Source organism: Balaenoptera borealis, assembly GCF_965194805.1.
Source record: "Balaenoptera borealis genome assembly, chromosome: X".
NCBI classification, from domain to species: domain Eukaryota; kingdom Metazoa; phylum Chordata; class Mammalia; order Artiodactyla; family Balaenopteridae; genus Balaenoptera; species Balaenoptera borealis.
In genome coordinates this window covers 50,713,441-50,727,680 of record NC_138881.1, presented here as the reverse complement: position 1 = coordinate 50,727,680, position 14,240 = coordinate 50,713,441, and the positions used below count along the sequence as shown (strand labels likewise).

General features: G+C 36.7%; 1 long non-coding RNA gene across 1 annotated transcript in view; it reads left to right on the top strand.

Annotated features, from left to right (window-relative positions):
- Positions 1-1,105: 1,105 nt before the first annotated feature.
- LOC309620429 overlaps positions 1,106-14,240 on the top strand; it is a 29,528-nt gene continuing 16,393 nt past the window's right edge. The window contains exons 1-2 of the long non-coding RNA XR_014239546.1: positions 1,106-1,278; positions 8,989-9,085. This is a non-coding gene — a long non-coding RNA (uncharacterized lncRNA). The remainder of the gene's footprint in view (positions 1,279-8,988; positions 9,086-14,240) is intronic.

The window sequence follows — 14,240 nt, the reverse complement described above, 5'->3', positions numbered from 1 at the left end:
TCTCTCATTTTTCTTAGTCTCATAAATGTTTTTCAATTTTCAAAAGGTTTTTCAATGAAAAATCTTGCTCTTAGTTATTTTGATCTTTTCTGTTAATTTTCTGGGCTATATTTTACTTGTTTATGCTTTGATGTTTGTCATTTCCTTTTTTCAGCTAACTTTGAGCTTAGTTTGTTTTTCTTTTCTTAGTTCCTTGACATGTAACGTTACTTTGATTATTTGAGATATTACGTTTTTCATAATATATGTATTTATCACTTTAAACTTCCCTGTTAGAACTGCTTTTGCAGCATCCCATAGGTTTTGGTACACTGTGCTTCCATTTTCATTTGTTTTGATATTTTAAAACATTTAAAAACATTTCTTCTTTGACCTATTTGTTGATCATAAATGTTTTGTTTAATGTTCACATATTTGTAAATTTTTCAACTTTCCTCTTCTTGATTCTAGTTTTATGCCTTTATTGTCAGAAAAGGTACTTGGTATAATTTCAGACTTCTTAAATTTGCTAAGACTTGTTTTGTGTTCTATCATATGATCTATCCTGGACAATGGTCTTTGAACATTTGAGAAAAATAATATGTATTTTGCTTCTGTTAATGGAATGTTTCATATATATATATAAATACACACACACACACACACACACACACATCTGTTAGGTCCATTTAGTCTAAAGTACATTTCAAATTCTATGTTTTCTAGTTGATTTTTTTCTCTGGGTGACCTATCCATTGCTGAAAGTGGGATATTGAAATCTCCTACTCTTCTTGTGTTGTCTATTTCTCCCTTCAGATCTTTTAGTATTTTCTTACTATATTTAGGTGTTCCAATTTCGGGTGCTTATATATTTATTATTACTGTATCTTCTTGATCAATTTACACCTTTGTCATTATATAATGACCTTCTTTGTCTCTAGTTACCATTCTTCACAGCTGGGGAAGCTGGGCGCTTACTCTCACACTCCTTTTCCCTTATTGGAGAGGTAATCATCTAGTTTAGTTCTAAGCTCTGCCATCTTTGGGGAAAGGTGATCCTGGCAAAGTCAACCTGTTCCTCTTATGAACTCACTTTCATCTAAACTCGTTTTTACTCCCTCAGAGTGCTAGAATTTCTCCTCTGGAAAACTGGACTTCCACAAAGGCTTTCTTGTCTATGAACGTCTGCCCAATTCAGATGTTCCCAGACCACAGCCATGAGGTTATAGGGCTGGATCAGAGGTCCTGCCATTTCCACAGTCTGTACTGAAGTCCATCCGCCTGTTGCCAGATCCACAGGTGAGCAAGACTCCTCCGAGTTTCCTTGGTGTATGGTGCTATATCTTATTACTCCCACAGAAGCACTTTGGTTCATGAATGAATGTGAGTTGTTATAGAATGGAGGTACAAAAACAAGGAATGTCTTTTTCCATTATGATACTGATATCTTGAAAAGGACAGTCCCCTCAAAATATAGTGCTAGGAAAAATGATTATATACATGTGAAAGAATGAAGTTGGAGCCTTATCTAGCAAGATGTACAAAAATTAAGTCTAAATAGATCAAAGACCTAAAATCATAAAATCCCTACATGAAAACATAGGGCAAATGCTTCATAACATTGAATTTGGCAGAGGTTTCTTGGATATGACAACAAAAACACAGACAACAAAGAAAAAAATAGACAAGTTCACTTCATAAAATTTTTAGAAATCTGTGCATTAAAATAATATCAACAGAGTAAAAAAGCAACTCACAGAATTGGAGGAAATATTTGAAATCATATATAACAGATTAATATCCAGAATGTATAGAAAACTAAAACTCAACAACAAAAAAATGAACGACCTGATTCAAAAATAGACAAAAACTTGAATAGACATTTCTCCAAATAAGATATACAAATTGCAATAAGCACATAAGAGATGCTCAACATCAGAAATAATTAGGCAAGTGCAAATCAAAACTACAATGAGATACCACCTCACACCCTTTAGGATGGCTACTATCTTAAAAACAGAAAATAAAAAGTGTTGGCAATGAGGTGGAGAATTTGTAACTCTTGTACACTCTCGGTGGCACTGTGTGTTTTAGCCTCATAAAAAACAGTATAACCATTCCTCAAAAATTAAAAATAGAATTACCATACGATCCAGCAACTCCATCTCTGGGTTTACACCCAAAAGAATTGATAGCATTGCCTCAATGAGATATTTTACACCCATGTTCATAGCAGCATTATTCATAATAACCAAAACATAGAAGTTGTCCAAGTGTCCATTGATGGATAAACAAAATATATGTACATACAATAGAATAATTTTTAGATTTATAAAAGAAGGAAATTCTGACATATGTTTCAAGGATAAGTCTTGAAGACAATATGCTAAGTGAAATAAGCCTGTCATATAAGAAAAACATTATACAATTTCATTTATATGAGATACTTAATCAAAATCATAAAGATAGAAAGTAAAAATGTGGTCATCAGGGGCTGGGGGAAGGGATGCATGGGAAATTATTATTATTATTGTATTTTTAACATCTTTATTGGAGAAAAATTGCTTTACAATGGTGTGTTAGTTTCTGTTTTATAACAAAGTGAATCACTTATACATATACATATGTACCCATATCTCTTCCCTCTTGCATTTCCCACCCTCCCACCCACCCTATCCCACCCCTCTAGTTGGTCACAAAGCACAGAGCTGATCTCCCTGTGCTATGTAGTTGCTTCCCACTAGCTATCTATTTTATGTTTGGTAGTGTATATATGTCCATGCCACTCTCTCACTTTGTCACAGCTTACCCTTCCCCCTCCCCATATCCTCAAGTCCATTCTCTAGTAGGTTTGTGTCTTTATTTCCGTCTTGCCCCTAGGTTCTTCATGACTTTTTTTCCTCTTAGATTCCATATATATGTGTTAGCATACGGTATTTGTTTTTCTCTTTCTGATTTATTTCACTCTGTATGACAGACTCTACCTCCATCCACCTCACTACAAATAACTCAATTTCATTTCTTTATATGGCTGAGTAATATTCCATTGTATATATGTGCCACATCTTCTTTATCCATTCATCTGTTGATGGACACTTAGGTTGCTTCCATGTCCTGGCTATTGTAAATAGAGGTGCAATGAACATTTTGGTACATGACTCTTTTTGAATTATGGTTTTCTCAGGGTATATGCCCAGTAGTGGGATTGCTGAGTCATATGGTAGTTCTATTTGTAGTTTTTTAAGGAACCTCCATACTGTTCTCCATAGTGGCTGTATCAATTTACATTCCCACCAACAGTGCAAGAGTGTTCCCTTTTCTCCACACCCTCTCTAGCATTTATTATTTCTAGATTTTTTGACAATGGCCATTCTGACTGGTGTGAGATGATATCTCATTGTAGTTTTGATTTGCATTTCTCTAATGATTAATGATGTTGAGCATTCTTTCATGTGTTTGTTGGCAATCTGTATATTTTCTTTGGAGAAATGTCTATATAGGTCTTCTGCCCATTTTTGGGTTGGGTTGTTTGTCTTTTTGTTATTGAGCTGCATGAGCTGCTTGTAAATCTTGGAGATTAATCCTTTGTCTGTTGCTTCTTTTGCAAATATTTTCTCCCATTCTGAGAGTTGTCTTTTGGTCTTGTTTATGGTTTCCTTTGCTGTGCAAAAGCTTTTAAGTTTCATTAGGTCCCATTTGTTTATTTTTGTTTTTATTTCCATTTCTCTAGGAGCTGGGTCAAAAAGGATCTTGCTGTGATTTACGTCATAGAGTGTTCTGCCTATATTTTCCTCTAAGAGTTTGATAGTGTCTGTCCTTACATTTAGGTCTTTAATCCATTTTGAGTTTATTTGTGTGTATGGTGTTAGGGAGTGTTCTAATTTCATACTTTTACAAGTACCTGTCCAGTTTTCCCAGCATGAGTTATTGAAGAGGTTGTCTTTTTTCCACTGTATATTCTTGCCTCCTTTATCAAAGATAAGGTGACCATATGTGAGTGGGTTTATCTCTGGGCTTTCTGTCCTGTTCCATTGATCTATGTTTCTGTTTTTGTGCCAGTACCATACTGTCTTGATTACTGTAACTTTGTAGTATAGTCTGAAGTCAGGGAGCCTGATTCCTCCAGCTCCATTTTTCGTTCTCAAGATTGCTTTGGCTATTCGGGGTCTTTTGTGTTTCCATACAAATTGTGAAATTTTTTGTTCTAGTTCTGTGAAAAATGCCAGTGGTAGTTTGATAGGGATTGCATTGAATCTGTAGATTGCTTTGGGTAGTAGAGTCATTTTCACAATGTTGATTCTTCCAATCCAAGAACATGGTATATCTCTCCATCTATTTGTATCATATTTAATTTATTTTATCAGTGTCATAATTTTCTGCATACAAGTCTTTTGTCTCCTTAGGTAGGTTTATTCCTAGATATTTTATTTTTTTTGTTGCCATGGTAAATGGGAGTGTTTTCTTAATTCCATTTTCAGATTTTTCATCATTAGTGTATAGGAATGCAAGAGATTTCTGTGCATTAATTTTGTATCCTGCTACTTTACCAAATTCATTGATTAGCTCCAGTAGTTTTCTTGTAGCATCTTTAGGATTCTCTATGTAAGGTATCATGTCACCTGCAAACAGTGACAGCTTTACTTCTTCTTTTCCGATTTGGATTCCTTTTATTTCTTTTTCTTCTCTGATTGCTGTGGCTAAAACTTCCAAAACTATGTTGAATAATAGTGGTGAGAGTGGGCGACCTTGTCTTGTTCCTGATCTTAGTGGAAATGGTTTCAGTTTTTCACCATTGAGGATGATGTTGGCTGTGGGTTTGTCATATATGGCCTTTATTATGTTGAGGAAAGTTGCCTCTATGCCTATTTTCTGCAGGGTTTTTATCTAAATCGGTGTTGAATTTTGTCGAAATCTTTCTCTGCATCTATTGAGATGATCATATGGTTTTTCTCCTTCAATTTTCAATTTGTTAATATGGTGTATCACGTTGATTGATTTGCGTATATTGAAGAAGACTTGCATTCCTGGAATAAACCCCACTTGATCATGGTGTATGATCCTTTTAATGTGCTGTTGGATTCTGTTTGCTAGTATTTTGCTGAGGATTTTTGCATCTCTGTTCATCAGTGATATTGGCCTGTAGTTTTCTTTCATTGTGACATCTTTGTCTGGTTTTGGTATCAGGGTGATGGTGGCCTCGTAGAATGAGTTGGGGAGTGTTCCTCCGTCTGCTATATTTTGGAAGAGTTTGAGAAGGACAGGTGTTAGCTCTTCTCTAAATGTTTGATAGAATTCGCCTGTGAAGCCATCTGGTCCTGGGCTTTTGTTTGTTGGAAGATTTTTAATCTCAGTTTCAATTTCAGTGCTTGTGATTGGTCTGTTCATATTTTCTTTTTCTTCCTGGTTCAGTCTCTGCAGGTTGTGTGTTTCTAAGAATTTGTCCATTTCTTCCAGGTTGTCCATTTTATTGGCATAGAGTTGCTTGTAGTAATCTCTCATGGGAAATTACTTTTAATGAGTATAGATTTTCAGTTGTATGAGGTGAAAAGTGTTATGGAGACTGATGATGGTAATGGTTTCACAGAATTATGAATGTATTGAATACCACTGAACTGTACACAGAAAAATAGTTAAGATGATAAACTTCATATTATGTGTATTTTACCACAGTAGAAAAATGGAAAAATATATGACCCCTTCTTCGCACACTAAATCCAGTTTTTTTGAAACATTTCTTAATATTTGGTAGATTATAAGGGTAGAAATTACTATTTTTGAGTCAATATGCATGCCCACACATTTAGCCAGACCTGTAGCTTTCTTACAAACCCTTACTAAACACTCACAGTAACTTCAAGGGTATAACCCTTGGAAAACAATTTCTTTTTCTGTGAATTTTATGGCTGGGTAGTCAAACAAAATGTGTGTTTTCTTCACATACTCATTTTGTTTCTTTAATTATACTTTATTGTTCTTCCTTTTAAGTTCTTCCATTTGTCATTTTGTATGAAATTTATTTCAGTATAGTTTAATGTTAATTTTACTAAAAGTTTTCAGCATGCATTTATTGGAAGATAAGATCTCCCAAAGATCCAATGCCCAGCAGGTCTCCTGTGCTACAGATTTCTACTAACAAAAAATTCAAGCACTGACTTGGCAGCTTAGCTCTTTCTTTATGTGAGATCTTGTTGGACCTAGGTTTTTCCAGCAGAAACTCAGCTTTACCTTGTCATCAAATCTTCAGAGTAGGCAGATCATGTTACGATCTCAAGGGTCATGGGAATGTAGAATAATATTAGCTAACATAAATTGGTAATTTGAAGAGAGATAAGAAAATTGTAAGCAAAATATGCTTTAAAATACAAATTCCATTTTGGAATGTATATACAATTTAGTATTAAAATTGTTAGTCATAAGGTTTCTTGTTAGCTCAGATTGTCATAACAAAATACCACAAATTGGGTCAGAAGTGTCAGAAATTTATTTATCTCAGTTCTGGAGGCTGGCAAGTCCAAGATCAGGGTAACAGCATGGCTAGGTTCTGCTGAAGGCTTTCTTCCCTTCTTGCAAATGGCCATCTTCTCGCTGTCTCCTTGCATGATAGAGAGAACTCTGGTATCTCTATGTATAGGGGCACTAATGTCACCATGAGGGGGCCATCCTCATGACCTCATTTAAATTTATTTATTTCCTAAAGCCCCATCTGCAAATACTTTCACATTAGGGGCAAAGGCTTCAACAAATTAATTTTGGGGGAATGTAATTTGATGCATGGCGAGTATGAAATGCATATTATTAGGGGAAATGGAGCTGTGATAAGCATATGAAAACTTTCTAAGAAAATTGTCACATAGGAATGTAAAGTCTCTTAAGAAAAAATAAATTTTGAATAAATGTAGAATAGAACATGGGCACATATTTTTATTACAACTAACATGGCAATATTGTATTTTTTTAAAAAAATTCTCAAGGTGGAAGTAGTTGAAATGGGAAAGTGGAGAAGAAGTTAATGGAAAGCTTCTTTTTCTTGTAGAGTAGAAAAGTGGAGCAAGAGGTTCAGACTTTTGATCTTTTTATAAAAAGGAAGCCAACATAACTCTGTCATTAAAATTAAACAATTGATCCAATTATAATAAAGCATGGTGTGGCAGAGAATGCTAGTTTCCTCCACTATTTTCTTTCTTCTTTAACATAACCACAGTTCTCAGCAGAATACACTGTAACATGATTAAAATACTACATTTTCAATCTCATTTGCAACTAGTTGTGGTTAAAGGACTAAGTTCTATCAGTAAGACATATTTATTCAAAAAGATGTGTTTTATTCTTTCTCTCCCATCTTAAATCCCTCTGTCTAGAACACAGATGTAATGAATAGAGACTAAGCAGCCATTTTTGCCCATGAAAATGGGCTACACCTAAAGGATTAGGGAGCATGAAGCTGAAAGGAAACTGGATGCCTACTCAGTTTTTGGAAGAATGTAGACTGCCTATTACCAGACCTTTTTTTACTTAAAATAATAAAACTCTCTCTGTTTAAGCCACTGTTAAATTGTGTTTTCTATCTTACATACCTGAATCTAATACTGACAGATGCAAGCTTTCTTCACCACATTAATACACATTGAATGAAACAGAAACAGTTTCATATTATGTTTAATGCCTTGGAATAATTGTTTTAAAATATTTGCTTTCATTTTTATAGAACCAAAATTTTCACACAAAAATGTATATAAATATCTTCAGTAAGAAGTAATTTCTCCCGTGATATAATGTATCACAAAAAAAGAGCTTTTATAAATGCTACCCAGTTAAAGTGTAATTTTGTTCTTTGCTCTGAGGCATTGCTAGCTAATTCCTTCCTCACAGTGAAGTTCCTTAGGACCATACTGAATTTTGGGCACTGAGAATAAAATTTTTGTTTAGGCTATAGTTTTTAGTCAGCCAACAGAGAATCAGAAAATGTTACACTCTGACAATATGTGCACAGCAATAAGAAAGATATGAGAAACATTCATAACAAAACTTATGGAATGCAGCAAAAGCAGTACTACGAAGGATGTTTATAGTGCTAAACATACACACTATAAAAGAAGAAAGATCTTAAAAAACCACCTAATTTTATACAAGATATTAGGAAAAAATAACCAAACCTAAGAATAGCAAGAGGAAGAAAATAACAAACCCTAGGACAGAAATAATTCAAAACGAGGATAGAAAAAAATCAGTAAAACTGAGTTGGTTTTTTTGAAAAGGTAAACGAAATCAAAAACCCCTTATCTAAACTAATTAGGAAGAGAAAAGACTCAAAATCAGAAATGAAAGAGGAGACATTACAACTGATATCATATAACTAAAAAATATCATATTACTATAAACAATTATACACCAACAAATTGGATAAAAGAAAAAATTGATAAATTCCTAGAAATATCCAACCTACCAAAACTGAATCATAAAGAAATATAAAATCTGAACTGACCAACAATGAAGGAGATTTCATCAGTAATAATAATTTAAAAAAATCTTCCAACAAGTAAAAACCCAAGACCAGATGGCTTCATTGGTGAATTCCACCAAACATGTCAAGAACAGGATCACTAAAATGTTCTATGACAGAAGATCTTAGAATTAGGAAAATATTAATTGAGGAAGGTACAGGAGCAATAATTTGTCTTCCACGAAGTTTGGTCATACAAGGAAAGATAGAAATAGACATAGTGACTGAGTTTAGCAGTGTTCAGGTAATGTTTTAACAAATTAGAAGACCTGAACAAAATTTCCCCTTGTGGGTCAGTTTTCTCTTCACATTATATTTAAATCTCTTGAATGTGTGGTCTGACACAGTAGAGCATTTCTTTCATAATCATTAAGTCCAATACAACCCTTTCCAGGGGAAAAAGAAAACAAGTGTTAGCTGATATTATATTATAATAAAGAGATGATATTACTTCTAAAAGCGTGTCTGTGAAGCTTAGTTCATTCATTTTTGGTTTTTTCCTCCAAAAGCTGTATTGGAATTTTGTCCAGCTCTGAAATGGATAATTGAAGAAAAGTTAAATTACAAAAGTGAGGATGATCCATTAGCCTTCTGTACTCCTGTAAGGTAAGTGAAAGCTCTTTGAGTGCTATAAAGGCTGCAAAATCTGGAAAAACAGAGCCATAGCTCCATTTCAGCAAAATTAAATTTTATACTACAACAGAAGAAGAAGAGGAGGAGGGGTGGGGGTGGGGGAGGAGGAGAAGAATCTATCTCAACAATCTATCTCAAACTTTTCAAAAAATTGAAAAAGATGGAACATTTCCAAACTGATTTTATGAGTCCACCATTAATCTGATAAAAATTCCAGAAAAATACACTACAACAAACAAACAAAAAACAGATGCCAACCATTTGCAACAACATAGATGGACTTGGAGGGTAATATGCTAAGTGAAATAGGTCAGACAGAGAAAGACAAACACTGTCTAAACACTGTTTGGAATCTAAAAAAAAAAATCTAATGAATATAACAAAAAAGAAACATACTCACAGATGTAATGAACAAACTAGTGGTTACCAGTAGGGAGAGGAAAGTGGGCAGAGGCAAGATAAGGGTAGGTGCTTGAGAGGTACAAACTATTGTGTATAAAATAATAAGCTACAGGATGTATTGTACAACATGGGGAATATAGCCAATATTTTGTAGTAACTATAAATGGAATATAACCTTTAAACATTGTGAATCACTGTGTTGTACACCTGTAACTTATGTAATATTTTACATCAATATACTTCAATGAAAAAAACGGGAACAATAAACTAGATGCCAAAATCCCTAAGAAACGTATATAAAAACCCTCAACAATATACTAGCAAACCTAATTCAACAACATATTAAAAGGCTTATACATCATGCCCAAGTGTTTTTTTACCCTTGGGATGCAAGATTGGTTCAACATATGCAAATCAATTAATGTCATGCAACATTAACAAAAAATGATTTAAAAATCACATAATTGTGTCATTAGATGCATAAAAAGCATTTGAAAAATTCAACATCCTTTCATGACAAAACTTTCAACAAACTAGGTATGGAAGGGATGTATCTCAACATGCTAATGACCACAGCTCAGAGCTATTATTATAATCAATGGCAAAAAAAACTATAAGCTTTCTTCTAAGGTCAAGAAAAAGACAAGTATGTTTATTCTCATCATTTCTATTCAACACAGTAGTGGGAGTCTTAACTACAACAATTAGAGAAGAAAAAGAAATAAATGACATAGAAATTGGAAAGGAAGGAAAGTTATCTTTGTTTTTAGGTGGCATGATATTATATGTAGAAAACCCTAAACACACCATAAAAATCTTGTTAAAACTAATAAATAATTTGTGTAAAGTTGTCATATACAAAATCAACATACAAAAAATCAGTTGTGTTTCTATACACTAGTAACAAACTCTTTGAAGAGGAAATTAAGGGAAAAAATCCCATTTGCAATAGCATCAAAAAATATTTAGGAATAGGTTGGGATCAAGATGGTAGAGGAGTGGAAGCAGAGCTCACCACAGTCCACAGAAACATTGAAATACATCTACAAGTGGAACGATTCACACAGAACACCTACTGAGCACCAACAGAAGACCTGAGATGCCCAAAGACAAGAAAACCTCCATGTAAACAGGTACAACAAAAGGAAAAAGAAAAAGAAGGAAGCAGGATGGGGCCTGCACCCCAGGGAAGGAGCTGTGAAGGAGGAAAAGTTCCCACACCTTGGGAAGGTTCCTCACCACTGGAGAAATTAGACTGGATGGAGAGGGAGTTTTGGAGTGTAAGAGGAGAGAGCAGCAACAGGTTTGTGGAAGGCAAAACAGAGTGTAACCCACATAGAGGGTCAGCACCACAATACTGCACTCCCCAACCTGGCACTCCACGGTTGGTGAGGGTTGGGGTAGGTAGGGTGCTGAAGCTCAGCCTCTGAAGCTGAGTCCCAGGGAGAGGACCAGGGTTAGGTGCAGAAATAGCCTGAAGAAGTCGGGTCATGGCAACTGAGGGTGTACTAGGAAGAAGCCTGGGCCCACCAGAGAGGCAGGGCACCATTATTGGAAGGCACATGAGGAGAGGGGTGGGACCACCATAAGAACTTCTATCCCTGTGAACATTCCAATGCAACAGGACACTGCCTACAGGAGATCTGGGGCAGGCACGAGTCACCACCACCATCTTGGGCTCCAGAGGCCAGCACTGACTGCCTCTTCCAGATGTGCAGGCAGAGGCCAGGCCCTGCCCCTGCTGACCTGGAAGGACACGACAGCTCCAGCCACTAGCAATTTCACAGTGGGCCACAGGACACACCCCCACTGACCTGGAAGGTTGCAGACAGCTTTTGCCACTTGGAATTCCACCAGTGGGCCACAGGACTTGCCTTCACTGACCCATAAGAGGAAGGACAGATCAAGCCACTAGGATTTCCACCAGCAGGCTCCAGACCTACCCACAATGTCACAGGATGATGCAGATAACTCTCACCACTAGGAAATCAGTCAGCGGGTGCCAAGACCAGTCCCTGCTGCCCCAGGAGTGTAAGAAATCTCCCTCTACTAGGAAATCTGCCAGTGGGTTCCAGGACCTGCCCTGCTGTCCTGGAAGGGTGTGGACAACTCACTCCAATAGGAAATGTGTCAACAGGTGCCAGGACCTGCTGCTGCTGTCCTGGGAGTGTGAGGAAATCTCTTGCTACTAGGAAGTCTACCAGTAGTTGCCGGGACCCACACTGCTGTCCCAGGAGTGCAAGGAAACCTTTCCTACTAGGAAATCCAACAATGGGTACTGCAACCTTCCCCGCGGTCCTGTGAAGGCACAGATACCTATCCCCAGTAGGAAATCCACCAAGAGGAGGGGCTGAAATCACAGCTGAACACCAGGGGCTGTGTGACTCAGGAAGAAGAGCTGGAATCTCTCCTCACAGCTGTGTGAACTGTGGAGTTACACTTCTGCTGAAAGCTTCCTAAATTCAGTGCCTGTGAAACATCCAAAAGGACAAAAAGTGCTCTTGCATGAGGTACGGTCTGGCTTTAGTAGTTGTGGGCTCTGTGGGCACGTACATGTGGGTGTTGGGCAAGAACAGAGTTCAAACTGCCTCCATAGCTTCCACAGGTGCACAAATACTGCACAACTACTGCAATCCTGGGACCTGAGCTCAGTGTACCTGCAACAGTGGCTGGGTGAAAACAATGCAGGAGAGTCAACAAGGCCAATTGCCTGCATACCCACACTTAAGGCAGGACCAAGAGCAGTGCCAACAACAGTATACTTTGTGAGCCCACACAAAGGATGAAAGGGGACATAACACAGCACATTCACAGGTGAACAGCTCCAGAGAAGGAATACCCAGTGGCTTCTCTCCCAGTGGGAGTGCTCCAATCCCACCTACCTCACATGACAGATCAGAATCACAGTGAACAAGCAGATCTGGGGAACTCTACTCCAACAACTAGGGAGCAGATTCTGCCCCTGACAGGGCAGAGACAACCACAGAGCAAAGGGGAGGTCCCAGTCAATAACTAGGGTAGGCTCTGATCACAACAACACCAATCAAACCCCCTATCAAGGGGATAATGGCACAAGCTTCTGGACCAACCTAACCCACCAGGGGGCAGACACCAGAAGCAAGAGGAACTACGATCTTGCAGCCTGTGGAAAGGAGGCCATAAACACAGTAAATCTGACAAAATGAGATGACAAAGAAATATGTTGCAGATGAAGGAGCAAGACAAAAGTAAAAAAGAATTACTAAATGAAGAAAAGATAAGCAATCTATCTGAAAAATATTTCAGAGTAATGATAGTAAAGATGATCCAAGATTGGAGAAAAAGAATGGAGGCATGGATCAAGAAGATACAAGAAAGTTTAACAAAGACCTAGAAGAAGTAAAGAACAAGCAAACAGAGATGAACAACACAATAACTGAAATGAAAAACGCACTAGAAGGAATCCATAGCAGAATAAGTGAGGCAGAAGAATGGATAAGTGAGCTGAAAAACAGAAGGTTGGAAACTTCTGTCTCAGAAAAGAATAAAGAAAAAATAATAAAAATAAATGAGGACAGTCTAGAGACAATTGGGGCCACATTAAATGCACCAACATTCGAATTATAAGGGTCCCAAAAGAAGAAGTAAAAGAGAAAGGGCCTGAGAAAATATTTAAAGAGATTATAGACAAAAACTTGCCTAACATGGGAAAGGAAATAGTCACCCAATTCCAGGAAACACGGAGGGTCCCATACAAGATAAACTGAAGGAGGAACACACTGAGACACAGGTTAAGGAAACTAAGAAAAATTAAACACAAAGAAAAAATATTATAAACAACACCAGAAAAGAAACAAATAACACACAAAAGAATCCCCATAAGGTTATCAACTGACTTTTCAGCAGCAACTCTGCAGGCCAGAAGGCAGCGGCAGGGTATATTTAAAGCGATGAAAGGGGAAAAGTTACAACCAAGAATAGACTACCCAGCAAGGCTCTCATTCAGATTTGAAAGAGAAATCAAAAGTTTTACATACAAGCAAAAACTAAGCAAATTGAGCACCACCACACCACCTTTACAACAAATGCTAAAGGAGCTTCTCTAGGCAAGAAACATAAGAGAAGAGAACAAAAGAGGAAGGGGGAAAATAAACCCTACAAAATCAAACACCAAACAATTAAGAAAATGACAATAGGAATATACATATCAATAATTACCTTAAATGTAAATGGATTACATGGTCCAACCAAAAGACACAGACTGGTTGAATGGATCAAAAAACAGCACCCATATATATGCTGTCTACAAGAGACCCATTTCAGACCTAGGGACACATACAGACTGAAAGTGAAGGTATGAATAAAGACATTCCTTGCAAACAGAAATCAAAAGAAAGCTGGAGTAGCAATACTCATATCAGACAAAATAGACTTTAAAATAAAGACTGTTACAAGAGACAAGGAAGGACACTACATAATGATCAAAGGATCAATCCAAGAAAAAGGTATAACAATTGTAAATATTTATGAACCCAACATATGGGCACATCAATACATAAGGAAAATGCTAACAGCCATAAAGGGGGAAATAAAGAGTAACACAATAATATTAGGGGACTTTAACACCCCATTTACACCAATGGACAGATCATCCAGACTGAAAATTAATAAGACAACAGAAGTCTTAAATGACACATTAGAACAAATAGACTTAATAGAAGTTTATAAAACATTCCATCTGAAAGCA